The 26,461-nt window shown below is 48.9% G+C and overlaps 16 non-coding genes and 1 pseudogene across 16 annotated transcripts; all 17 read right to left on the bottom strand.

Annotated features, from left to right (window-relative positions):
- Window positions 1–80: 80 nt before the first annotated feature.
- Window positions 81–207, bottom strand: LOC142277857 (U2 spliceosomal RNA; annotated as a pseudogene).
- A 1,117-nt stretch (window positions 208–1,324) lies between these two features.
- On the bottom strand, window positions 1,325–1,508 carry LOC142277838 (U2 spliceosomal RNA). The gene has a single exon (XR_012740940.1). It is a non-coding gene; the product is annotated as a U2 spliceosomal RNA (small nuclear RNA).
- Window positions 1,509–2,844: 1,336 nt separating this feature from the next.
- Window positions 2,845–3,035, bottom strand: LOC142277861 (U2 spliceosomal RNA). The gene has a single exon (XR_012740953.1). It is a non-coding gene; the product is annotated as a U2 spliceosomal RNA (small nuclear RNA).
- Window positions 3,036–4,153: 1,118 nt separating this feature from the next.
- LOC142277860 (U2 spliceosomal RNA) lies at window positions 4,154–4,344 on the bottom strand. Its single transcript, XR_012740952.1, has one exon. It is a non-coding gene; the product is annotated as a U2 spliceosomal RNA (small nuclear RNA).
- A 1,119-nt stretch (window positions 4,345–5,463) lies between these two features.
- LOC142277859 (U2 spliceosomal RNA) lies at window positions 5,464–5,654 on the bottom strand. The gene has a single exon (XR_012740951.1). It is a non-coding gene; the product is annotated as a U2 spliceosomal RNA (small nuclear RNA).
- Window positions 5,655–6,771: 1,117 nt separating this feature from the next.
- Window positions 6,772–6,962, bottom strand: LOC142277858 (U2 spliceosomal RNA). The gene has a single exon (XR_012740950.1). It is a non-coding gene; the product is annotated as a U2 spliceosomal RNA (small nuclear RNA).
- Window positions 6,963–8,079: 1,117 nt separating this feature from the next.
- LOC142277856 (U2 spliceosomal RNA) lies at window positions 8,080–8,270 on the bottom strand. The gene has a single exon (XR_012740949.1). It is a non-coding gene; the product is annotated as a U2 spliceosomal RNA (small nuclear RNA).
- A 1,117-nt stretch (window positions 8,271–9,387) lies between these two features.
- LOC142277844 (U2 spliceosomal RNA) lies at window positions 9,388–9,578 on the bottom strand. The gene has a single exon (XR_012740945.1). It is a non-coding gene; the product is annotated as a U2 spliceosomal RNA (small nuclear RNA).
- Window positions 9,579–10,695: 1,117 nt separating this feature from the next.
- LOC142277832 (U2 spliceosomal RNA) lies at window positions 10,696–10,886 on the bottom strand. The gene has a single exon (XR_012740934.1). It is a non-coding gene; the product is annotated as a U2 spliceosomal RNA (small nuclear RNA).
- Window positions 10,887–12,003: 1,117 nt separating this feature from the next.
- LOC142277820 (U2 spliceosomal RNA) lies at window positions 12,004–12,194 on the bottom strand. The gene has a single exon (XR_012740924.1). It is a non-coding gene; the product is annotated as a U2 spliceosomal RNA (small nuclear RNA).
- A 1,117-nt stretch (window positions 12,195–13,311) lies between these two features.
- Window positions 13,312–13,502, bottom strand: LOC142277806 (U2 spliceosomal RNA). The gene has a single exon (XR_012740913.1). It is a non-coding gene; the product is annotated as a U2 spliceosomal RNA (small nuclear RNA).
- A 1,117-nt stretch (window positions 13,503–14,619) lies between these two features.
- Window positions 14,620–14,810, bottom strand: LOC142277794 (U2 spliceosomal RNA). The gene has a single exon (XR_012740902.1). It is a non-coding gene; the product is annotated as a U2 spliceosomal RNA (small nuclear RNA).
- A 1,117-nt stretch (window positions 14,811–15,927) lies between these two features.
- On the bottom strand, window positions 15,928–16,118 carry LOC142277781 (U2 spliceosomal RNA). The gene has a single exon (XR_012740891.1). It is a non-coding gene; the product is annotated as a U2 spliceosomal RNA (small nuclear RNA).
- Window positions 16,119–17,235: 1,117 nt separating this feature from the next.
- LOC142277769 (U2 spliceosomal RNA) lies at window positions 17,236–17,426 on the bottom strand. The gene has a single exon (XR_012740880.1). It is a non-coding gene; the product is annotated as a U2 spliceosomal RNA (small nuclear RNA).
- A 6,166-nt stretch (window positions 17,427–23,592) lies between these two features.
- Window positions 23,593–23,783, bottom strand: LOC142277757 (U2 spliceosomal RNA). Its single transcript, XR_012740869.1, has one exon. It is a non-coding gene; the product is annotated as a U2 spliceosomal RNA (small nuclear RNA).
- A 1,117-nt stretch (window positions 23,784–24,900) lies between these two features.
- Window positions 24,901–25,091, bottom strand: LOC142277745 (U2 spliceosomal RNA). The gene has a single exon (XR_012740858.1). It is a non-coding gene; the product is annotated as a U2 spliceosomal RNA (small nuclear RNA).
- A 1,117-nt stretch (window positions 25,092–26,208) lies between these two features.
- LOC142277733 (U2 spliceosomal RNA) lies at window positions 26,209–26,399 on the bottom strand. The gene has a single exon (XR_012740847.1). It is a non-coding gene; the product is annotated as a U2 spliceosomal RNA (small nuclear RNA).
- Between the last annotated feature and the right edge of the window lie 62 nt (window positions 26,400–26,461).

Below are 26,461 nucleotides of genomic sequence, written 5' to 3'. Positions count from 1 at the left end.
CCAGGGTCGTCAGTCCTGGGGCACATTGCACCATAGCCCCCACACTTACTCAGTCTAATAGCCTCGATCCTGGTAGGGCCATGTTTTCCTCTAGATGAATATACTATACATCAAGAGTACTAGCAAGCGCAACCTTCCAGTGTGCATTGCATCTGCCGAGCCTCACAAATACTACACTTGATCTTAGCCAAAAGGCCGAGAAGCGATAACCAGAATTGGTTTGGGCCTCGAGTGGCACCCTGGCCTATGCCGGACACATCTTAGGGAGAGAGAGCGAGAGGGAGACAAACCCACGCCTACACAAGACATTTTGTCACCCAAGCCAACCCTTGAAAAGGCTGCTTTGCAGAGCAAAAACAAGAAGAATGGTGCGTTTTGCAGCCGCCGCCCACTGCAATGAATCTGAATAACTCCTCCTTTAGGGCGCAAGCAACTCCCCTCCCCCTTGCAGTCTTTCCAATTCACGATACAAAAAGACGGACAGGACAGGTTGCCTGACTTTCCGTCACTGCCACCCTTTGCCATCCTTACCCGTAGAAAGCCCTTTCATCATCCCCAAACCCTAATCTTTTCCCTTTCCTTCCCAGCCCCCAAACCCTGCCCTCTGTACCTTTCTCACCACCCGCTTCCCTTCTCCTGTCATCCCCCTACCATCCGGGAAAAAAAGAGATTGCCCCCTCCTTCCACTAGCCCACCCTCCCACCCAAAGAACAACTTCTTCTGCGCAGCTTGTTTTCTAGGCAGCAGCGCTATTGTGATGTCATCGGGGGGCATTGTGACAAGCCGCCAGTGTTCCGTCTCTTCATGTTGTGCACTGTTCAAACCGAAAATACATCAACAGGCAGGCTACAGAAAAGCTTACTAACAAAGGTTAGAGAGGGGCTTTCTCAGAGGGCTTTTTACAGTTTGTCTATTCCCAATTAGCCGGTTTAGTATACTTAATGAAAGTACTAATTCTTTCATAGGCCGCCCATTCTTAGTATTTGACGTTCAGGTAACAACAGGTAACTTTATTTGGAGTGGAAGCAGAGAGATAACACCAGATGCCAATTGTAGATCCTCTCACACCTGTGGTCACTGCAGCATCTGACTCCACTTTGTCCAAAAGGGATCTATTCCATTCAATTACACATGATCTAGATTAGACTGACAACAAGATACTGCACGGGACATAGCAGAGTTGGTGAAGTTGAGTGGTGATGAGTTTGCTATTTGGATGAATAAAGCAAGTAAAAAGTGTGTTAGATAAAAATTCATTTCAATTCGCTAATCGGGCTAATATGAATCAGGTGAATCGAGTTCTGCTTTTGGAAACTGGGTTAAGAAGGGGTGCACCGTTCCTGGAGGTACTGCAATACCAGGTCAATGCGTGGAGTGGACAGAGCAAGCTCTTTTTCCATCTCCCTGTTCTAAAAATCCATTTAATATATGGTCCCCAGATAGGGGACGTATCAGATATTAAACTGATAAGAACAGATGAGATTTCATCCGCAATTTTCAGAATCAAGGTAGCCCCGAAGGCCAGCAGGCCACCACACAAAAGCGCAGTGCCTGGGTGATCGCCTCCCGAGCCCAGGAACCACCAGCCAAAAGGGGACGTAAGCACCAAAAGGCGCAACAATCCCCGAGGCCGGCGGTTGTGCAAGCCCGGGCCCCTCCCAGCCAAGACCAAGGCAAACCCAATGAAGGGACTACACTTGATCTTAGCCAAAAGGCCGAGAAGCGATAACCAGAATTGGTTTGGGCCTCGAGTGGCACCCTGGCCTATGCCGGACACATCTTAGGGAGAGAGAGCGAGAGGGAGACAAACCCACGCCTACACAAGACATTTTGTCACCCAAGCCAACCCTTGAAAAGGCTGCTTTGCAGAGCAAAAACAAGAAGAATGGTGCGTTTTGCAGCCGCCGCCCACTGCAATGAATCTGAATAACTCCTCCTTTAGGGCGCAAGCAACTCCCCTCCCCCTTGCAGTCTTTCCAATTCACGATACAAAAAGACGGACAGGACAGGTTGCCTGACTTTCCGTCACTGCCACCCTTTGCCATCCTTACCCGTAGAAAGCCCTTTCATCATCCCCAAACCCTAATCTTTTCCCTTTCCTTCCCAGCCCCCAAACCCTGCCCTCTGTACCTTTCTCACCACCCGCTTCCCTTCTCCTGTCATCCCCCTACCACCCGGGAAAAAAAGAGATTGCCCCCTCCTTCCACTAGCCCACCCTCCCACCCAAAGAACAACTTCTTCTGCGCAGCTTGTTTTCTAGGCAGCAGCGCTATTGTGATGTCATCGGGGGGCATTGTGACAAGCCGCCAGTGTTCCGTCTCTTCATGTTGTGCACTGTTCAAACCGAAAATACATCAACAGGCAGGCTACAGAAAAGCTTACTAACAAAGGTTAGAGAGGGGCTTTCTCAGAGGGCTTTTTACAGTTTGTCTATTCCCAATTAGCCGGTTTAGTATACTTAATGAAAGTACTAATTCTTTCATAGGCCGCCCATTCTTAGTATTTGACGTTCAGGTAACAACAGGTAACTTTATTTGGAGTGGAAGCAGAGAGATAACACCAGATGCCAATTGTAGATCCTCTCACACCTGTGGTCACTGCAGCATCTGACTCCACTTTGTCCAAAAGGGATCTATTCCATTCAATTACACATGATCTAGATTAGACTGACAACAAGATACTGCACGGGACATAGCAGAGTTGGTGAAGTTGAGTGGTGATGAGTTTGCTATTTGGATGAATAAAGCAAGTAAAAAGTGTGTTAGATAAAAATTCATTTCAATTCGCTAATCGGGCTAATATGAATCAGGTGAATCGAGTTCTGCTTTTGGAAACTGGGTTAAGAAGGGGTGCACCGTTCCTGGAGGTACTGCAATACCAGGTCAATGCGTGGAGTGGACAGAGCAAGCTCTTTTTCCATCTCCCTGTTCTAAAAATCCATTTAATATATGGTCCCCAGATAGGGGACGTATCAGATATTAAACTGATAAGAACAGATACTACACTTGATCTTAGCCAAAAGGCCGAGAAGCGATAACCAGAATTGGTTTGGGCCTCGAGTGGCACCCTGGCCTATGCCGGACACATCTTAGGGAGAGAGAGCGAGAGGGAGACAAACCCACGCCTACACAAGACATTTTGTCACCCAAGCCAACCCTTGAAAAGGCTGCTTTGCAGAGCAAAAACAAGAAGAATGGTGCGTTTTGCAGCCGCCGCCCACTGCAATGAATCTGAATAACTCCTCCTTTAGGGCGCAAGCAACTCCCCTCCCCCTTGCAGTCTTTCCAATTCACGATACAAAAAGACGGACAGGACAGGTTGCCTGACTTTCCGTCACTGCCACCCTTTGCCATCCTTACCCGTAGAAAGCCCTTTCATCATCCCCAAACCCTAATCTTTTCCTTTTTCCTTCCCAGCCCCCAAACCCTGCCCTCTGTACCTTTCTCACCACCCGCTTCCCTTCTCCTGTCATCCCCCTACCACCCGGGAAAAAAAGAGATTGCCCCCTCCTTCCACTAGCCCACCCTCCCACCCAAAGAACAACTTCTTCTGCGCAGCTTGTTTTCTAGGCAGCAGCGCTATTGTGATGTCATCGGGGGGCATTGTGACAAGCCGCCAGTGTTCCGTCTCTTCATGTTGTGCACTGTTCAAACCGAAAATACATCAACAGGCAGGCTACAGAAAAGCTTACTAACAAAGGTTAGAGAGGGGCTTTCTCAGAGGGCTTTTTACAGTTTGTCTATTCCCAATTAGCCGGTTTAGTATACTTAATGAAAGTACTAATTCTTTCATAGGCCGCCCATTCTTAGTATTTGACGTTCAGGTAACAACAGGTAACTTTATTTGGAGTGGAAGCAGAGAGATAACACCAGATGCCAATTGTAGATCCTCTCACACCTGTGGTCACTGCAGCATCTGACTCCACTTTGTCCAAAAGGGATCTATTCCATTCAATTACACATGATCTAGATTAGACTGACAACAAGATACTGCACGGGACATAGCAGAGTTGGTGAAGTTGAGTGGTGATGAGTTTTCTATTTGGATGAATAAAGCAAGTAAAAAGTGTGTTAGATAAAAATTCATTTCAATTCGCTAATCGGGCTAATATGAATCAGGTGAATCGAGTTCTGCTTTTGGAAACTGGGTTAAGAAGGGGTGCACCGTTCCTGGAGGTACTGCAATACCAGGTCAATGCGTGGAGTGGACAGAGCAAGCTCTTTTTCCATCTCCCTGTTCTAAAAATCCATTTAATATATGGTCCCCAGATAGGGGACGTATCAGATATTAAACTGATAAGAACAGATACTACACTTGATCTTAGCCAAAAGGCCGAGAAGCGATAACCAGAATTGGTTTGGGCCTCGAGTGGCACCCTGGCCTATGCCGGACACATCTTAGGGAGAGAGAGCGAGAGGGAGACAAACCCACGCCTACACAAGACATTTTGTCACCCAAGCCAACCCTTGAAAAGGCTGCTTTGCAGAGCAAAAACAAGAAGAATGGTGCGTTTTGCAGCCGCCGCCCACTGCAATGAATCTGAATAACTCCTCCTTTAGGGCGCAAGCAACTCCCCTCCCCCTTGCAGTCTTTCCAATTCACGATACAAAAAGACGGACAGGACAGGTTGCCTGACTTTCCGTCACTGCCACCCTTTGCCATCCTTACCCGTAGAAAGCCCTTTCATCATCCCCAAACCCTAATCTTTTCCTTTTTCCTTCCCAGCCCCCAAACCCTGCCCTCTGTACCTTTCTCACCACCCGCTTCCCTTCTCCTGTCATCCCCCTACCACCCGGGAAAAAAAGAGATTGCCCCCTCCTTCCACTAGCCCACCCTCCCACCCAAAGAACAACTTCTTCTGCGCAGCTTGTTTTCTAGGCAGCAGCGCTATTGTGATGTCATCGGGGGGCATTGTGACAAGCCGCCAGTGTTCCGTCTCTTCATGTTGTGCACTGTTCAAACCGAAAATACATCAACAGGCAGGCTACAGAAAAGCTTACTAACAAAGGTTAGAGAGGGGGCTTTCTCAGAGGGCTTTTTACAGTTTGTCTATTCCCAATTAGCCGGTTTAGTATACTTAATGAAAGTACTAATTCTTTCATAGGCCGCCCATTCTTAGTATTTGACGTTCAGGTAACAACAGGTAACTTTATTTGGAGTGGAAGCAGAGAGATAACACCAGATGCCAATTGTAGATCCTCTCACACCTGTGGTCACTGCAGCATCTGACTCCACTTTGTCCAAAAGGGATCTATTCCATTCAATTACACATGATCTAGATTAGACTGACAACAAGATACTGCACGGGACATAGCAGAGTTGGTGAAGTTGAGTGGTGATGAGTTTGCTATTTGGATGAATAAAGCAAGTAAAAAGTGTGTTAGATAAAAATTCATTTCAATTCGCTAATCGGGCTAATATGAATCAGGTGAATCGAGTTCTGCTTTTGGAAACTGGGTTAAGAAGGGGTGCACCGTTCCTGGAGGTACTGCAATACCAGGTCAATGCGTGGAGTGGACAGAGCAAGCTCTTTTTCCATCTCCCTGTTCTAAAAATCCATTTAATATATGGTCCCCAGATAGGGGACGTATCAGATATTAAACTGATAAGAACAGATACTACACTTGATCTTAGCCAAAAGGCCGAGAAGCGATAACCAGAATTGGTTTGGGCCTCGAGTGGCACCCTGGCCTATGCCGGACACATCTTAGGGAGAGAGAGCGAGAGGGAGACAAACCCACGCCTACACAAGACATTTTGTCACCCAAGCCAACCCTTGAAAAGGCTGCTTTGCAGAGCAAAAACAAGAAGAATGGTGCGTTTTGCAGCCGCCGCCCACTGCAATGAATCTGAATAACTCCTCCTTTAGGACGCAAGCAACTCCCCTCCCCCTTGCAGTCTTTCCAATTCACGATACAAAAAGACGGACAGGACAGGTTGCCTGACTTTCCGTCACTGCCACCCTTTGCCATCCTTACCCGTAGAAAGCCCTTTCATCATCCCCAAACCCTAATCTTTTCCCTTTCCTTCCCAGCCCCCAAACCCTGCCCTCTGTACCTTTCTCACCACCCGCTTCCCTTCTCCTGTCATCCCCCTACCACCCGGGAAAAAAAGAGATTGCCCCCTCCTTCCACTAGCCCACCCTCCCACCCAAAGAACAACTTCTTCTGCGCAGCTTGTTTTCTAGGCAGCAGCGCTATTGTGATGTCATCGGGGGGCATTGTGACAAGCCGCCAGTGTTCCGTCTCTTCATGTTGTGCACTGTTCAAACCGAAAATACATCAACAGGCAGGCTACAGAAAAGCTTACTAACAAAGGTTAGAGAGGGGCTTTCTCAGAGGGCTTTTTACAGTTTGTCTATTCCCAATTAGCCGGTTTAGTATACTTAATGAAAGTACTAATTCTTTCATAGGCCGCCCATTCTTAGTATTTGACGTTCAGGTAACAACAGGTAACTTTATTTGGAGTGGAAGCAGAGAGATAACACCAGATGCCAATTGTAGATCCTCTCACACCTGTGGTCACTGCAGCATCTGACTCCACTTTGTCCAAAAGGGATCTATTCCATTCAATTACACATGATCTAGATTAGACTGACAACAAGATACTGCACGGGACATAGCAGAGTTGGTGAAGTTGAGTGGTGATGAGTTTGCTATTTGGATGAATAAAGCAAGTAAAAAGTGTGTTAGATAAAAATTCATTTCAATTCGCTAATCGGGCTAATATGAATCAGGTGAATCGAGTTCTGCTTTTGGAAACTGGGTTAAGAAGGGGTGCACCGTTCCTGGAGGTACTGCAATACCAGGTCAATGCGTGGAGTGGACAGAGCAAGCTCTTTTTCCATCTCCCTGTTCTAAAAATCCATTTAATATATGGTCCCCAGATAGGGGACGTATCAGATATTAAACTGATAAGAACAGATACTACACTTGATCTTAGCCAAAAGGCCGAGAAGCGATAACCAGAATTGGTTTGGGCCTCGAGTGGCACCCTGGCCTATGCCGGACACATCTTAGGGAGAGAGAGCGAGAGGGAGACAAACCCACGCCTACACAAGACATTTTGTCACCCAAGCCAACCCTTGAAAAGGCTGCTTTGCAGAGCAAAAACAAGAAGAATGGTGCGTTTTGCAGCCGCCGCCCACTGCAATGAATCTGAATAACTCCTCCTTTAGGGCGCAAGCAACTCCCCTCCCCCTTGCAGTCTTTCCAATTCACGATACAAAAAGACGGACAGGACAGGTTGCCTGACTTTCCGTCACTGCCACCCTTTGCCATCCTTACCCGTAGAAAGCCCTTTCATCATCCCCAAACCCTAATCTTTTCCCTTTCCTTCCCAGCCCCCAAACCCTGCCCTCTGTACCTTTCTCACCACCCGCTTCCCTTCTCCTGTCATCCCCCTACCACCCGGGAAAAAAAGAGATTGCCCCCTCCTTCCACTAGCCCACCCTCCCACCCAAAGAACAACTTCTTCTGCGCAGCTTGTTTTCTAGGCAGCAGCGCTATTGTGATGTCATCGGGGGGCATTGTGACAAGCCGCCAGTGTTCCGTCTCTTCATGTTGTGCACTGTTCAAACCGAAAATACATCAACAGGCAGGCTACAGAAAAGCTTACTAACAAAGGTTAGAGAGGGGCTTTCTCAGAGGGCTTTTTACAGTTTGTCTATTCCCAATTAGCCGGTTTAGTATACTTAATGAAAGTACTAATTCTTTCATAGGCCGCCCATTCTTAGTATTTGACGTTCAGGTAACAACAGGTAACTTTATTTGGAGTGGAAGCAGAGAGATAACACCAGATGCCAATTGTAGATCCTCTCACACCTGTGGTCACTGCAGCATCTGACTCCACTTTGTCCAAAAGGGATCTATTCCATTCAATTACACATGATCTAGATTAGACTGACAACAAGATACTGCACGGGACATAGCAGAGTTGGTGAAGTTGAGTGGTGATGAGTTTGCTATTTGGATGAATAAAGCAAGTAAAAAGTGTGTTAGATAAAAATTCATTTCAATTCGCTAATCGGGCTAATATGAATCAGGTGAATCGAGTTCTGCTTTTGGAAACTGGGTTAAGAAGGGGTGCACCGTTCCTGGAGGTACTGCAATACCAGGTCAATGCGTGGAGTGGACAGAGCAAGCTCTTTTTCCATCTCCCTGTTCTAAAAATCCATTTAATATATGGTCCCCAGATAGGGGACGTATCAGATATTAAACTGATAAGAACAGATACTACACTTGATCTTAGCCAAAAGGCCGAGAAGCGATAACCAGAATTGGTTTGGGCCTCGAGTGGCACCCTGGCCTATGCCGGACACATCTTAGGGAGAGAGAGCGAGAGGGAGACAAACCCACGCCTACACAAGACATTTTGTCACCCAAGCCAACCCTTGAAAAGGCTGCTTTGCAGAGCAAAAACAAGAAGAATGGTGCGTTTTGCAGCCGCCGCCCACTGCAATGAATCTGAATAACTCCTCCTTTAGGGCGCAAGCAACTCCCCTCCCCCTTGCAGTCTTTCCAATTCACGATACAAAAAGACGGACAGGACAGGTTGCCTGACTTTCCGTCACTGCCACCCTTTGCCATCCTTACCCGTAGAAAGCCCTTTCATCATCCCCAAACCCTAATCTTTTCCCTTTCCTTCCCAGCCCCCAAACCCTGCCCTCTGTACCTTTCTCACCACCCGCTTCCCTTCTCCTGTCATCCCCCTACCACCCGGGAAAAAAAGAGATTGCCCCCTCCTTCCACTAGCCCACCCTCCCACCCAAAGAACAACTTCTTCTGCGCAGCTTGTTTTCTAGGCAGCAGCGCTATTGTGATGTCATCGGGGGGCATTGTGACAAGCCGCCAGTGTTCCGTCTCTTCATGTTGTGCACTGTTCAAACCGAAAATACATCAACAGGCAGGCTACAGAAAAGCTTACTAACAAAGGTTAGAGAGGGGCTTTCTCAGAGGGCTTTTTACAGTTTGTCTATTCCCAATTAGCCGGTTTAGTATACTTAATGAAAGTACTAATTCTTTCATAGGCCGCCCATTCTTAGTATTTGACGTTCAGGTAACAACAGGTAACTTTATTTGGAGTGGAAGCAGAGAGATAACACCAGATGCCAATTGTAGATCCTCTCACACCTGTGGTCACTGCAGCATCTGACTCCACTTTGTCCAAAAGGGATCTATTCCATTCAATTACACATGATCTAGATTAGACTGACAACAAGATACTGCACGGGACATAGCAGAGTTGGTGAAGTTGAGTGGTGATGAGTTTGCTATTTGGATGAATAAAGCAAGTAAAAAGTGTGTTAGATAAAAATTCATTTCAATTCGCTAATCGGGCTAATATGAATCAGGTGAATCGAGTTCTGCTTTTGGAAACTGGGTTAAGAAGGGGTGCACCGTTCCTGGAGGTACTGCAATACCAGGTCAATGCGTGGAGTGGACAGAGCAAGCTCTTTTTCCATCTCCCTGTTCTAAAAATCCATTTAATATATGGTCCCCAGATAGGGGACGTATCAGATATTAAACTGATAAGAACAGATACTACACTTGATCTTAGCCAAAAGGCCGAGAAGCGATAACCAGAATTGGTTTGGGCCTCGAGTGGCACCCTGGCCTATGCCGGACACATCTTAGGGAGAGAGAGCGAGAGGGAGACAAACCCACGCCTACACAAGACATTTTGTCACCCAAGCCAACCCTTGAAAAGGCTGCTTTGCAGAGCAAAAACAAGAAGAATGGTGCGTTTTGCAGCCGCCGCCCACTGCAATGAATCTGAATAACTCCTCCTTTAGGGCGCAAGCAACTCCCCTCCCCCTTGCAGTCTTTCCAATTCACGATACAAAAAGACGGACAGGACAGGTTGCCTGACTTTCCGTCACTGCCACCCTTTGCCATCCTTACCCGTAGAAAGCCCTTTCATCATCCCCAAACCCTAATCTTTTCCCTTTCCTTCCCAGCCCCCAAACCCTGCCCTCTGTACCTTTCTCACCACCCGCTTCCCTTCTCCTGTCATCCCCCTACCACCCGGGAAAAAAAGAGATTGCCCCCTCCTTCCACTAGCCCACCCTCCCACCCAAAGAACAACTTCTTCTGCGCAGCTTGTTTTCTAGGCAGCAGCGCTATTGTGATGTCATCGGGGGGCATTGTGACAAGCCGCCAGTGTTCCGTCTCTTCATGTTGTGCACTGTTCAAACCGAAAATACATCAACAGGCAGGCTACAGAAAAGCTTACTAACAAAGGTTAGAGAGGGGCTTTCTCAGAGGGCTTTTTACAGTTTGTCTATTCCCAATTAGCCGGTTTAGTATACTTAATGAAAGTACTAATTCTTTCATAGGCCGCCCATTCTTAGTATTTGACGTTCAGGTAACAACAGGTAACTTTATTTGGAGTGGAAGCAGAGAGATAACACCAGATGCCAATTGTAGATCCTCTCACACCTGTGGTCACTGCAGCATCTGACTCCACTTTGTCCAAAAGGGATCTATTCCATTCAATTACACATGATCTAGATTAGACTGACAACAAGATACTGCACGGGACATAGCAGAGTTGGTGAAGTTGAGTGGTGATGAGTTTGCTATTTGGATGAATAAAGCAAGTAAAAAGTGTGTTAGATAAAAATTCATTTCAATTCGCTAATCGGGCTAATATGAATCAGGTGAATCGAGTTCTGCTTTTGGAAACTGGGTTAAGAAGGGGTGCACCGTTCCTGGAGGTACTGCAATACCAGGTCAATGCGTGGAGTGGACAGAGCAAGCTCTTTTTCCATCTCCCTGTTCTAAAAATCCATTTAATATATGGTCCCCAGATAGGGGACGTATCAGATATTAAACTGATAAGAACAGATACTACACTTGATCTTAGCCAAAAGGCCGAGAAGCGATAACCAGAATTGGTTTGGGCCTCGAGTGGCACCCTGGCCTATGCCGGACACATCTTAGGGAGAGAGAGCGAGAGGGAGACAAACCCACGCCTACACAAGACATTTTGTCACCCAAGCCAACCCTTGAAAAGTCTGCTTTGCAGAGCAAAAACAAGAAGAATGGTGCGTTTTGCAGCCGCCGCCCACTGCAATGAATCTGAATAACTCCTCCTTTAGGGCGCAAGCAACTCCCCTCCCCCTTGCAGTCTTTCCAATTCACGATACAAAAAGACGGACAGGACAGGTTGCCTGACTTTCCGTCACTGCCACCCTTTGCCATCCTTACCCGTAGAAAGCCCTTTCATCATCCCCAAACCCTAATCTTTTCCCTTTCCTTCCCAGCCCCCAAACCCTGCCCTCTGTACCTTTCTCACCACCCGCTTCCCTTCTCCTGTCATCCCCCTACCACCCGGGAAAAAAAGAGATTGCCCCCTCCTTCCACTAGCCCACCCTCCCACCCAAAGAACAACTTCTTCTGCGCAGCTTGTTTTCTAGGCAGCAGCGCTATTGTGATGTCATCGGGGGGCATTGTGACAAGCCGCCAGTGTTCCGTCTCTTCATGTTGTGCACTGTTCAAACCGAAAATACATCAACAGGCAGGCTACAGAAAAGCTTACTAACAAAGGTTAGAGAGGGGCTTTCTCAGAGGGCTTTTTACAGTTTGTCTATTCCCAATTAGCCGGTTTAGTATACTTAATGAAAGTACTAATTCTTTCATAGGCCGCCCATTCTTAGTATTTGACGTTCAGGTAACAACAGGTAACTTTATTTGGAGTGGAAGCAGAGAGATAACACCAGATGCCAATTGTAGATCCTCTCACACCTGTGGTCACTGCAGCATCTGACTCCACTTTGTCCAAAAGGGATCTATTCCATTCAATTACACATGATCTAGATTAGACTGACAACAAGATACTGCACGGGACATAGCAGAGTTGGTGAAGTTGAGTGGTGATGAGTTTGCTATTTGGATGAATAAAGCAAGTAAAAAGTGTGTTAGATAAAAATTCATTTCAATTCGCTAATCGGGCTAATATGAATCAGGTGAATCGAGTTCTGCTTTTGGAAACTGGGTTAAGAAGGGGTGCACCGTTCCTGGAGGTACTGCAATACCAGGTCAATGCGTGGAGTGGACAGAGCAAGCTCTTTTTCCATCTCCCTGTTCTAAAAATCCATTTAATATATGGTCCCCAGATAGGGGACGTATCAGATATTAAACTGATAAGAACAGATACTACACTTGATCTTAGCCAAAAGGCCGAGAAGCGATAACCAGAATTGGTTTGGGCCTCGAGTGGCACCCTGGCCTATGCCGGACACATCTTAGGGAGAGAGAGCGAGAGGGAGACAAACCCACGCCTACACAAGACATTTTGTCACCCAAGCCAACCCTTGAAAAGGCTGCTTTGCAGAGCAAAAACAAGAAGAATGGTGCGTTTTGCAGCCGCCGCCCACTGCAATGAATCTGAATAACTCCTCCTTTAGGGCGCAAGCAACTCCCCTCCCCCTTGCAGTCTTTCCAATTCACGATACAAAAAGACGGACAGGACAGGTTGCCTGACTTTCCGTCACTGCCACCCTTTGCCATCCTTACCCGTAGAAAGCCCTTTCATCATCCCCAAACCCTAATCTTTTCCCTTTCCTTCCCAGCCCCCAAACCCTGCCCTCTGTACCTTTCTCACCACCCGCTTCCCTTCTCCTGTCATCCCCCTACCACCCGGGAAAAAAAGAGATTGCCCCCTCCTTCCACTAGCCCACCCTCCCACCCAAAGAACAACTTCTTCTGCGCAGCTTGTTTTCTAGGCAGCAGCGCTATTGTGATGTCATCGGGGGGCATTGTGACAAGCCGCCAGTGTTCCGTCTCTTCATGTTGTGCACTGTTCAAACCGAAAATACATCAACAGGCAGGCTACAGAAAAGCTTACTAACAAAGGTTAGAGAGGGGCTTTCTCAGAGGGCTTTTTACAGTTTGTCTATTCCCAATTAGCCGGTTTAGTATACTTAATGAAAGTACTAATTCTTTCATAGGCCGCCCATTCTTAGTATTTGACGTTCAGGTAACAACAGGTAACTTTATTTGGAGTGGAAGCAGAGAGATAACACCAGATGCCAATTGTAGATCCTCTCACACCTGTGGTCACTGCAGCATCTGACTCCACTTTGTCCAAAAGGGATCTATTCCATTCAATTACACATGATCTAGATTAGACTGACAACAAGATACTGCACGGGACATAGCAGAGTTGGTGAAGTTGAGTGGTGATGAGTTTGCTATTTGGATGAATAAAGCAAGTAAAAAGTGTGTTAGATAAAAATTCATTTCAATTCGCTAATCGGGCTAATATGAATCAGGTGAATCGAGTTCTGCTTTTGGAAACTGGGTTAAGAAGGGGTGCACCGTTCCTGGAGGTACTGCAATACCAGGTCAATGCGTGGAGTGGACAGAGCAAGCTCTTTTTCCATCTCCCTGTTCTAAAAATCCATTTAATATATGGTCCCCAGATAGGGGACGTATCAGATATTAAACTGATAAGAACAGATACTACACTTGATCTTAGCCAAAAGGCCGAGAAGCGATAACCAGAATTGGTTTGGGCCTCGAGTGGCACCCTGGCCTATGCCGGACACATCTTAGGGAGAGAGAGCGAGAGGGAGACAAACCCACGCCTACACAAGACATTTTGTCACCCAAGCCAACCCTTGAAAAGGCTGCTTTGCAGAGCAAAAACAAGAAGAATGGTGCGTTTTGCAGCCGCCGCCCACTGCAATGAATCTGAATAACTCCTCCTTTAGGGCGCAAGCAACTCCCCTCCCCCTTGCAGTCTTTCCAATTCACGATACAAAAAGACGGACAGGACAGGTTGCCTGACTTTCCGTCACTGCCACCCTTTGCCATCCTTACCCGTAGAAAGCCCTTTCATCATCCCCAAACCCTAATCTTTTCCCTTTCCTTCCCAGCCCCCAAACCCTGCCCTCTGTACCTTTCTCACCACCCGCTTCCCTTCTCCTGTCATCCCCCTACCACCCGGGAAAAAAAGAGATTGCCCCCTCCTTCCACTAGCCCACCCTCCCACCCAAAGAACAACTTCTTCTGCGCAGCTTGTTTTCTAGGCAGCAGCGCTATTGTGATGTCATCGGGGGGCATTGTGACAAGCCGCCAGTGTTCCGTCTCTTCATGTTGTGCACTGTTCAAACCGAAAATACATCAACAGGCAGGCTACAGAAAAGCTTACTAACAAAGGTTAGAGAGGGGCTTTCTCAGAGGGCTTTTTACAGTTTGTCTATTCCCAATTAGCCGGTTTAGTATACTTAATGAAAGTACTAATTCTTTCATAGGCCGCCCATTCTTAGTATTTGACGTTCAGGTAACAACAGGTAACTTTATTTGGAGTGGAAGCAGAGAGATAACACCAGATGCCAATTGTAGATCCTCTCACACCTGTGGTCACTGCAGCATCTGACTCCACTTTGTCCAAAAGGGATCTATTCCATTCAATTACACATGATCTAGATTAGACTGACAACAAGATACTGCACGGGACATAGCAGAGTTGGTGAAGTTGAGTGGTGATGAGTTTGCTATTTGGATGAATAAAGCAAGTAAAAAGTGTGTTAGATAAAAATTCATTTCAATTCGCTAATCGGGCTAATATGAATCAGGTGAATCGAGTTCTGCTTTTGGAAACTGGGTTAAGAAGGGGTGCACCGTTCCTGGAGGTACTGCAATACCAGGTCAATGCGTGGAGTGGACAGAGCAAGCTCTTTTTCCATCTCCCTGTTCTAAAAATCCATTTAATATATGGTCCCCAGATAGGGGACGTATCAGATATTAAACTGATAAGAACAGATACTACACTTGATCTTAGCCAAAAGGCCGAGAAGCGATAACCAGAATTGGTTTGGGCCTCGAGTGGCACCCTGGCCTATGCCGGACACATCTTAGGGAGAGAGAGCGAGAGGGAGACAAACCCACGCCTACACAAGACATTTTGTCACCCAAGCCAACCCTTGAAAAGGCTGCTTTGCAGAGCAAAAACAAGAAGAATGGTGCGTTTTGCAGCCGCCGCCCACTGCAATGAATCTGAATAACTCCTCCTTTAGGGCGCAAGCAACTCCCCTCCCCCTTGCAGTCTTTCCAATTCACGATACAAAAAGACGGACAGGACAGGTTGCCTGACTTTCCGTCACTGCCACCCTTTGCCATCCTTACCCGTAGAAAGCCCTTTCATCATCCCCAAACCCTAATCTTTTCCCTTTCCTTCCCAGCCCCCAAACCCTGCCCTCTGTACCTTTCTCACCACCCGCTTCCCTTCTCCTGTCATCCCCCTACCACCCGGGAAAAAAAGAGATTGCCCCCTCCTTCCACTAGCCCACCCTCCCACCCAAAGAACAACTTCTTCTGCGCAGCTTGTTTTCTAGGCAGCAGCGCTATTGTGATGTCATCGGGGGGCATTGTGACAAGCCGCCAGTGTTCCGTCTCTTCATGTTGTGCACTGTTCAAACCGAAAATACATCAACAGGCAGGCTACAGAAAAGCTTACTAACAAAGGTTAGAGAGGGGCTTTCTCAGAGGGCTTTTTACAGTTTGTCTATTCCCAATTAGCCGGTTTAGTATACTTAATGAAAGTACTAATTCTTTCATAGGCCGCCCATTCTTAGTATTTGACGTTCAGGTAACAACAGGTAACTTTATTTGGAGTGGAAGCAGAGAGATAACACCAGATGCCAATTGTAGATCCTCTCACACCTGTGGTCACTGCAGCATCTGACTCCACTTTGTCCAAAAGGGATCTATTCCATTCAATTACACATGATCTAGATTAGACTGACAACAAGATACTGCACGGGACATAGCAGAGTTGGTGAAGTTGAGTGGTGATGAGTTTGCTATTTGGATGAATAAAGCAAGTAAAAAGTGTGTTAGATAAAAATTCATTTCAATTCGCTAATCGGGCTAATATGAATCAGGTGAATCGAGTTCTGCTTTTGGAAACTGGGTTAAGAAGGGGTGCACCGTTCCTGGAGGTACTGCAATACCAGGTCAATGCGTGGAGTGGACAGAGCAAGCTCTTTTTCCATCTCCCTGTTCTAAAAATCCATTTAATATATGGTCCCCAGATAGGGGACGTATCAGATATTAAACTGATAAGAACAGATACTACACTTGATCTTAGCCAAAAGGCCGAGAAGCGATAACCAGAATTGGTTTGGGCCTCGAGTGGCACCCTGGCCTATGCCGGACACATCTTAGGGAGAGAGAGCGAGAGGGAGACAAACCCACGCCTACACAAGACATTTTGTCACCCAAGCCAACCCTTGAAAAGGCTGCTTTGCAGAGCAAAAACAAGAAGAATGGTGCGTTTTGCAGCCGCCGCCCACTGCAATGAATCTGAATAACTCCTCCTTTAGGGCGCAAGCAACTCCCCTCCCCCTTGCAGTCTTTCCAATTCACGATACAAAAAGACGGACAGGACAGGTTGCCTGACTTTCCGTCACTGCCACCCTTTGCCATCCTTACCCGTAGAAAGCCCTTTCATCATCCCCAAACCCTAATCTTTTCCCTTTCCTTCCCAGCCCCCAAACCCTGCCCTCTGTACCTTTCTCACCACCCGCTTCCCTTCTCCTGTCATCCCCCTACCACCCGGGAAAAAAAGAGATTGCCCCCTCCTTCCACTAGCCCACCCTCCCACCCAAAGAACAACTTCTTCTGCGCAGCTTGTTTTCTAGGCAGCAGCGCTATTGTGATGTCATCGGGGGGCATTGTGACAAGCCGCCAGTGTTCCGTCTCTTCATGTTGTGCACTGTTCAAACCGAAAATACATCAACAGGCAGGCTACAGAAAAGCTTACTAACAAAGGTTAGAGAGGGGCTTTCTCAGAGGGCTTTTTACAGTTTGTCTATTCCCAATTAGCCGGTTTAGTATACTTAATGAAAGTACTAATTCTTTCATAGGCCGCCCATTCTTAGTATTTGACGTTCAGGTAACAACAGGTAACTTTATTTGGAGTGGAAGCAGAGAGATAACACCAGATGCCAATTGTAGATCCTCTCACACCTGTGGTCACTGCAGCATCTGACTCCACTTTGTCCAAAAGGGATCTATTCCATTCAATTACACATGATCTAGATTAGACTGACAACAAGATACTGCACGGGACATAGCAGAGTTGGTGAAGTTGAGTGGTGATGAGTTTGCTATTTGGATGAATAAAGCAAGTAAAAAGTGTGTTAGATAAAAATTCATTTCAATTCGCTAATCGGGCTAATATGAATCAGGTGAATCGAGTTCTGCTTTTGGAAACTGGGTTAAGAAGGGGTGCACCGTTCCTGGAGGTACTGCAATACCAGGTCAATGCGTGGAGTGGACAGAGCAAGCTCTTTTTCCATCTCCCTGTTCTAAAAATCCATTTAATATATGGTCCCCAGATAGGGGACGTATCAGATATTAAACTGATAAGAACAGATACTACACTTGATCTTAGCCAAAAGGCCGAGAAGCGATAACCAGAATTGGTTTGGGCCTCGAGTGGCACCCTGGCCTATGCCGGACACATCTTAGGGAGAGAGAGCGAGAGGGAGACAAACCCACGCCTACACAAGACATTTTGTCACCCAAGCCAACCCTTGAAAAGGCTGCTTTGCAGAGCAAAAACAAGAAGAATGGTGCGTTTTGCAGCCGCCGCCCACTGCAATGAATCTGAATAACTCCTCCTTTAGGGCGCAAGCAACTCCCCTCCCCCTTGCAGTCTTTCCAATTCACGATACAAAAAGACGGACAGGACAGGTTGCCTGACTTTCCGTCACTGCCACCCTTTGCCATCCTTACCCGTAGAAAGCCCTTTCATCATCCCCAAACCCTAATCTTTTCCCTTTCCTTCCCAGCCCCCAAACCCTGCCCTCTGTACCTTTCTCACCACCCGCTTCCCTTCTCCTGTCATCCCCCTACCACCCGGGAAAAAAAGAGATTGCCCCCTCCTTCCACTAGCCCACCCTCCCACCCAAAGAACAACTTCTTCTGCGCAGCTTGTTTTCTAGGCAGCAGCGCTATTGTGATGTCATCGGGGGGCATTGTGACAAGCCGCCAGTGTTCCGTCTCTTCATGTTGTGCACTGTTCAAACCGAAAATACATCAACAGGCAGGCTACAGAAAAGCTTACTAACAAAGGTTAGAGAGGGGCTTTCTCAGAGGGCTTTTTACAGTTTGTCTATTCCCAATTAGCCGGTTTAGTATACTTAATGAAAGTACTAATTCTTTCATAGGCCGCCCATTCTTAGTATTTGACGTTCAGGTAACAACAGGTAACTTTATTTGGAGTGGAAGCAGAGAGATAACACCAGATGCCAATTGTAGATCCTCTCACACCTGTGGTCACTGCAGCATCTGACTCCACTTTGTCCAAAAGGGATCTATTCCATTCAATTACACATGATCTAGATTAGACTGACAACAAGATACTGTGTGGCGCCCCTGACCTGGTCAGGCACCACTGAGTGCTGCACCCATGCTGGGGACAGTACAATACAGGTAATCCAGAAGGCTGACAGGGGTGTGGAACACAGGCGCATAGTGATCAGGTCTCACACATGTACCCATGAGAGGACCCCTGGGGATCCCAGGAGGGGGCAAGCCTTCACCTTCACTGGAATAGTGGAGGGGGTAGAGTCTCCATCTCCTCTCAAGGGGTGTGGTAAGAGAATCTGGTTGCTAGGTGGCGTAGGCAAGAACAGGAGAGGAGGAGCAGTGAGTCAGTTAGAGCAGAACTCCATAGGGCTCAGTGAGGAGCAGACCTGTGGGGCTGTTGCTGTCTAACAGCGCCCGCGCAGTGGCTACAGACGGGGGAGAACGGTCAACTAGGAGTGCTGCCTGAAAGCCAGCTTCAGCTAGAGAGTGCACGGAGTGGGAAGTAAGGAGACTGCTTGAGAGCACCAGGCCCAACCGGGCGGCAGATCCCGAAGCGAAGATAGATCCAGCTTTCTTCTGCTAAACCTGCCGGTGTGGGGCTCTCAAAGCCCACACCACATCACCACAAAAGCCGCAGCCACGTAACCGCAGTGAGGGCCCATAGGTCATAGGAGGCAAGAGGCTGGAGTGGCCTGGTCCGGGGAACAAGCATACGGCGAACGAAGGGGAGAGAGAGGCTGCAGCATCTTCCCTGGGTGACCCCCATAGGGACTAAAAGTCGGGGTCACCCCAAACCACCAAGGGCTAAGGAAGGCGAGTCAGTAGTCACCCTCATAAAGTCAGCCTGAAGGATACCTGGTTCCTACCTGGTTCATCTCAGCTACGCCCGGGTTACTCACCCTGCCACCTGAAGTGAGTAAAAACCCTGAAAGACATCCTGCCTGTGTGGTCATTCTGCGACTTGTGGTACTACAAACCTACACAGGGCCCTGGGGCTTGCCTCACTCTCAGGAGGCTCCTACATCTAACTGCACACACCATCAGCCCCAGGCGACCCTCAACCTGCAGTGGCGGTCGCTACTGGCCGCAATACTGAGAGTGGCGTCACGATCAAAAACAGAAGATTTCCTACCAGTGACGGAGATCCAGCAACGTGGAGTCCCTGAAGGTAATGCACCGACACCGACACCATACCTGTGGGGCTTCACATCTGGCGTCACGAACAGGATAAGGACTAGACCTGTTCAGACAGGTGACCATGTGCCTGGGCGGTCCGCTTGAAAAATTGGAAGCGCCGCCATATTGCCACCATGAAAAGCGCGCTGAAAAACAACAGCAGCCCGCGCTGGAAGAAGTTACCGCCCACGAAGAGGTGTGGCTACCCAGAGATCCCCTGCAGAGTTCTGACCTTGCCGGCTGTGAAAGCGGAAGCGTCGAGAAACGGCGAGAGAGAAGGGAAGCCACAAACCTGCTGCTGCAGAGAGCAGAAATGGAATCCAGACGCGGATACCCAGAACCAGGCACTGCTGCCTGGTGGTGCCGGGAGCTTGCCATCTTCTGCGACCGGCTGGAGGCCGGGATTGTGCGACGGCTCAGAGAAGAACGCACGGAGCTCCTGGAAATGGCTGCGGCGGTGCGGACCTATGAGGAGAGAGCCGCGCGGAGCCTGCCGGATCGAGCGGCGACGACGATTCAGACCCCGATGGGTGAGTCCGGTGTTGCCCCGGCTAGAACAAGAGCCCCGACCCTAGCTGCTGCGACCGCGGTCCCAGAGGAGGCGCCCGATGCGGCGACGCTGAGTGAGGCCGCAGCCACGCTAGGTGCGGCCCGCCAAGCCCAGGCCGCTGCAGCGATGCCCCGCCTGTCCCGCCGGGCTCCGACCACCACGGCAGTGCTCATCCGTGCTGCAGGTGTGACGCTGACCCAGGCTGCCACCCTGCTGAACCCGGTCCGCCAAGACCCCAACGCAGCAGCGACGCTCGTCCGCGCCGCAAGTGATATGCTGAACCAGGCCGCAGCCCCGCCGGGTGCGGCCCGCCAAGCTCCGATCACTGCCGCGGCGCCCGACTCAGCCTGCACGGACCCCATCGAGGCTGCGACGCCAAGTGAGACCGCGGCTGCAGTGTCCAGTCCGGCCCGCCAGGAACCGGCCGCGACAGAAACGCCAATTCAGGCCGCCGCCATACAGGGCGCGGCCCGCCAAGACCAGGCCGCCGCCATGCCAGGCGCGGCCCGCCAAGAAGAGAAGACTACCTCATCATTTTCCCCGGCCTGCAAGGCCAGAGCAGACATCGCTCCCCAGTCCACCGAGGTCCCTGCTAGGAAGACCCTGATAGGAGAGGACCCCGAATACTGGAAGCTGAAGGCTGACCTAGAGGCCCAGTTTCCACAAGAGATGGTGGATCGGTATTTGCTCCCTCCGTATACCCCCAAGGAGATTCCGGCAACCCCTGCAGCCGCGCCAGAGAGTCCACCGCCCAGACCAGCTGAAGAAAGCCCATCCCCAGCACTGCCACCAAAGGAGTGCAGCGAAGAACTAAGGGGGAGAGGAGACCATGAAGCAGAAGGGCTGACTCCGACGCCAACCGCAGCAGACCCCTACCCAGAGCCGGAGATGCTGCCCTATTCCCGCTGGGAGGAGGAAGACTTGACACCGTCAGCAGACGAAGATCAGCCCAAAGACCTCACCTGGGAGCCTGCAGGCATGAACCCAGCCCGCAAGACAAGGCGCAGCAGAACAAAGCGTCCTCCAACACCACAGTCTCCAGAGCAGAGGGAGGTCACAGCCAGAGACCTGGAGGAGAAAAGGTGCCTAAGAAGGTCCAAAGCCCAGGCTAGAGGACCCCTTTACAGAGGAATAGTAGAGGACTTCAACTTGAAAAGCGGATACGGCTTCATTGTAGTAAAAGGAATAAAAGAGGGCATATTTGTAAATCGGAGAGATGTTCAAGCCCACCTGCCCAGAGGACATTCAGGCAGAAATCTGAAAGTTGGGGACTTAGTACAGTTCACCTTACATCAAGGAGAAAGGGGCTACTATGCCTTGGACGTAGCACCATGTCCCAGACAAGACAGAGATAAAGAAACAGATACAGAAAAAGAAACAGACGAAGACCAAGAAAGGAAAGATAAAGAACCTACAGATGAAACAACCACAGACAAAGATCCTACAGATGAAACAACCACGGACGACGACGGAGAGCAAGAAAGTCACAGGTGCCAGTGCCCAACGTGCCCACGCCCTAGTGAAAAAGAGGAGTAAAGTAAAGTAAAGTAAGAAGTTACTGTTTTGACCAGTTTTGACAAGTTTTGTTTGCAACGTTTAAGAAATGCGCCCACAAAAACTATTGTGAGAAATAAACTTAAGGCTATGAACTTGCTATAGCCACAAACTCTCGCAGTGTAAATAGTTACACCAGTGGCACCACCACCAGGGCCAGCCTGTTTAGGGGCTTGGCTCGTCTGCAACCAGGGGGGCCCGTCCGTAGAAAAGGGCCTTGGCTCACCTGCGACCAGAGAGCACGCCTGTTTATGGGGCCTTGGCTCACCACCACAAAGAGGGTACCTGGTCAGCACCAACTGTGGAGGCCGCCTCTGAATCCTGCCAGAAGAGGCTGACGGCGCGGATCCACCAGGCCAGGTATACCCTGAAACCACCAGCCCATGAATGCCGCCTCTACATCCTGCCAGAAGTGGCTGAAGTCGCGGCCAACGGGAGAGGAAGATTGGAGGAAAGGTCTGGGGAAACGGATGGCCCAGATCTGGTTACCAAAAGGACCGGTGACCTGCCTCCTGAGAGGGTTTTGGGTGGGTTAACGGACTTGTGGGTGGAGGGTGGTGATGTCTGATACCTGGTGCTTTAAAAAGGTTTTACATGTTTTAATGTTTTATGCATTTTAAAATGTTGTCTTGCAGCCCGAGGACGTGCTGGTGATAACTAAGGGGGAATGTGGCGCCCCTGACCTGGTCAGGCACCACTGAGTGCTGCACCCATGCTGGGGACAGTACAATACAGGTAATCCAGAAGGCTGACAGGGGTGTGGAACACAGGCGCATAGTGATCAGGTCTCACACATGTACCCATGAGAGGACCCCTGGGGATCCCAGGAGGGGGCAAGCCTTCACCTTCACTGGAATAGTGGAGGGGGTAGAGTCTCCATCTCCTCTCAAGGGGTGTGGTAAGAGAATCTGGTTGCTAGGTGGCGTAGGCAAGAACAGGAGAGGAGGAGCAGTGAGTCAGTTAGAGCAGAACTCCATAGGGCTCAGTGAGGAGCAGACCTGTGGGGCTGTTGCTGTCTAACAGCGCCCGCGCAGTGGCTACAGACGGGGGAGAACGGTCAACTAGGAGTGCTGCCTGAAAGCCAGCTTCAGCTAGAGAGTGCACGGAGTGGGAAGTAAGGAGACTGCTTGAGAGCACCAGGCCCAACCGGGCGGCAGATCCCGAAGCGAAGATAGATCCAGCTTTCTTCTGCTAAACCTGCCGGTGTGGGGCTCTCAAAGCCCACACCACATCACCACAAAAGCCGCAGCCACGTAACCGCAGTGAGGGCCCATAGGTCATAGGAGGCAAGAGGCTGGAGTGGCCTGGTCCGGGGAACAAGCATACGGCGAACGAAGGGGAGAGAGAGGCTGCAGCATCTTCCCTGGGTGACCCCCATAGGGACTAAAAGTCGGGGTCACCCCAAACCACCAAGGGCTAAGGAAGGCGAGTCAGTAGTCACCCTCATAAAGTCAGCCTGAAGGATACCTGGTTCCTACCTGGTTCATCTCAGCTACGCCCGGGTTACTCACCCTGCCACCTGAAGTGAGTAAAAACCCTGAAAGACATCCTGCCTGTGTGGTCATTCTGCGACTTGTGGTACTACAAACCTACACAGGGCCCTGGGGCTTGCCTCACTCTCAGGAGGCTCCTACATCTAACTGCACACACTATCAGCCCCAGGCGACCCTCAACCTGCAGTGGCGGTCGCTACTGGCCGCAATACTGAGAGTGGCGTCACGATCAAAAACAGAAGATTTCCTACCAGTGACGGAGATCCAGCAACGTGGAGTCCCTGAAGGTAATGCACCGACACCGACACCATACCTGTGGGGCTTCACAACTGCACGGGACATAGCAGAGTTGGTGAAGTTGAGTGGTGATGAGTTTGCTATTTGGATGAATAAAGCAAGTAAAAAGTGTGTTAGATAAAAATTCATTTCAATTCGCTAATCGGGCTAATATGAATCAGGTGAATCGAGTTCTGCTTTTGGAAACTGGGTTAAGAAGGGGTGCACCGTTCCTGGAGGTACTGCAATACCAGGTCAATGCGTGGAGTGGACAGAGCAAGCTCTTTTTCCATCTCCCTGTTCTAAAAATCCATTTAATATATGGTCCCCAGATAGGGGACGTATCAGATATTAAACTGATAAGAACAGATACTACACTTGATCTTAGCCAAAAGGCCGAGAAGCGATAACCAGAATTGGTTTGGGCCTCGAGTGGCACCCTGGCCTATGCCGGACACATCTTAGGGAGAGAGAGCGAGAGGGAGACAAACCCACGCCTACACAAGACATTTTGTCACCCAAGCCAACCCTTGAAAAGGCTGCTTTGCAGAGCAAAAACAAGAAGAATGGTGCGTTTTGCAGCCGCCGCCCACTGCAATGAATCTGAATAACTCCTCCTTTAGGGCGCAAGCAACTCCCCTCCCCCTTGCAGTCTTTCCAATTCACGATACAAAAAGACGGACAGGACAGGTTGCCTGACTTTCCGTCACTGCCACCCTTTGCCATCCTTACCCGTAGAAAGCCCTTTCATCATCCCCAAACCCTAATCTTTTCCCTTTCCTTCCCAGCCCCCAAACCCTGCCCTCTGTACCTTTCTCACCACCCGCTTCCCTTCTCCTGTCATCCCCCTACCACCCGGGAAAAAAAGAGATTGCCCCCTCCTTCCACTAGCCCACCCTCCCACCCAAAGAACAACTTCTTCTGCGCAGCTTGTTTTCTAGGCAGCAGCGCTATTGTGATGTCATCGGGGGGCATTGTGACAAGCCGCCAGTGTTCCGTCTCTTCATGTTGTGCACTGTTCAAACCGAAAATACATCAACAGGCAGGCTACAGAAAAGCTTACTAACAAAGGTTAGAGAGGGGCTTTCTCAGAGGGCTTTTTACAGTTTGTCTATTCCCAATTAGCCGGTTTAGTATACTTAATGAAAGTACTAATTCTTTCATAGGCCGCCCATTCTTAGTATTTGACGTTCAGGTAACAACAGGTAACTTTATTTGGAGTGGAAGCAGAGAGATAACACCAGATGCCAATTGTAGATCCTCTCACACCTGTGGTCACTGCAGCATCTGACTCCACTTTGTCCAAAAGGGATCTATTCCATTCAATTACACATGATCTAGATTAGACTGACAACAAGATACTGCACGGGACATAGCAGAGTTGGTGAAGTTGAGTGGTGATGAGTTTGCTATTTGGATGAATAAAGCAAGTAAAAAGTGTGTTAGATAAAAATTCATTTCAATTCGCTAATCGGGCTAATATGAATCAGGTGAATCGAGTTCTGCTTTTGGAAACTGGGTTAAGAAGGGGTGCACCGTTCCTGGAGGTACTGCAATACCAGGTCAATGCGTGGAGTGGACAGAGCAAGCTCTTTTTCCATCTCCCTGTTCTAAAAATCCATTTAATATATGGTCCCCAGATAGGGGACGTATCAGATATTAAACTGATAAGAACAGATACTACACTTGATCTTAGCCAAAAGGCCGAGAAGCGATAACCAGAATTGGTTTGGGCCTCGAGTGGCACCCTGGCCTATGCCGGACACATCTTAGGGAGAGAGAGCGAGAGGGAGACAAACCCACGCCTACACAAGACATTTTGTCACCCAAGCCAACCCTTGAAAAGGCTGCTTTGCAGAGCAAAAACAAGAAGAATGGTGCGTTTTGCAGCCGCCGCCCACTGCAATGAATCTGAATAACTCCTCCTTTAGGGCGCAAGCAACTCCCCTCCCCCTTGCAGTCTTTCCAATTCACGATACAAAAAGACGGACAGGACAGGTTGCCTGACTTTCCGTCACTGCCACCCTTTGCCATCCTTACCCGTAGAAAGCCCTTTCATCATCCCCAAACCCTAATCTTTTCCCTTTCCTTCCCAGCCCCCAAACCCTGCCCTCTGTACCTTTCTCACCACCCGCTTCCCTTCTCCTGTCATCCCCCTACCACCCGGGAAAAAAAGAGATTGCCCCCTCCTTCCACTAGCCCACCCTCCCACCCAAAGAACAACTTCTTCTGCGCAGCTTGTTTTCTAGGCAGCAGCGCTATTGTGATGTCATCGGGGGGCATTGTGACAAGCCGCCAGTGTTCCGTCTCTTCATGTTGTGCACTGTTCAAACCGAAAATACATCAACAGGCAGGCTACAGAAAAGCTTACTAACAAAGGTTAGAGAGGGGCTTTCTCAGAGGGCTTTTTACAGTTTGTCTATTCCCAATTAGCCGGTTTAGTATACTTAATGAAAGTACTAATTCTTTCATAGGCCGCCCATTCTTAGTATTTGACGTTCAGGTAACAACAGGTAACTTTATTTGGAGTGGAAGCAGAGAGATAACACCAGATGCCAATTGTAGATCCTCTCACACCTGTGGTCACTGCAGCATCTGACTCCACTTTGTCCAAAAGGGATCTATTCCATTCAATTACACATGATCTAGATTAGACTGACAACAAGATACTGCACGGGACATAGCAGAGTTGGTGAAGTTGAGTGGTGATGAGTTTGCTATTTGGATGAATAAAGCAAGTAAAAAGTGTGTTAGATAAAAATTCATTTCAATTCGCTAATCGGGCTAATATGAATCAGGTGAATCGAGTTCTGCTTTTGGAAACTGGGTTAAGAAGGGGTGCACCGTTCCTGGAGGTACTGCAATACCAGGTCAATGCGTGGAGTGGACAGAGCAAGCTCTTTTTCCATCTCCCTGTTCTAAAAATCCATTTAATATATGGTCCCCAGATAGGGGACGTATCAGATATTAAACTGATAAGAACAGATACTACACTTGATCTTAGCCAAAAGGCCGAGAAGCGATAACCAGAATTGGTTTGGGCCTCGAGTGGCACCCTGGCCTATGCCGGACACATCTTAGGGAGA

Source organism: Anomaloglossus baeobatrachus, unplaced genomic scaffold (assembly GCF_048569485.1).
Source record: "Anomaloglossus baeobatrachus isolate aAnoBae1 unplaced genomic scaffold, aAnoBae1.hap1 Scaffold_413, whole genome shotgun sequence".
NCBI classification, from domain to species: domain Eukaryota; kingdom Metazoa; phylum Chordata; class Amphibia; order Anura; family Aromobatidae; genus Anomaloglossus; species Anomaloglossus baeobatrachus.
Note: the sequence above shows the minus strand (reverse complement) of the source record. Positions and strands in the feature narration are given on the sequence as shown.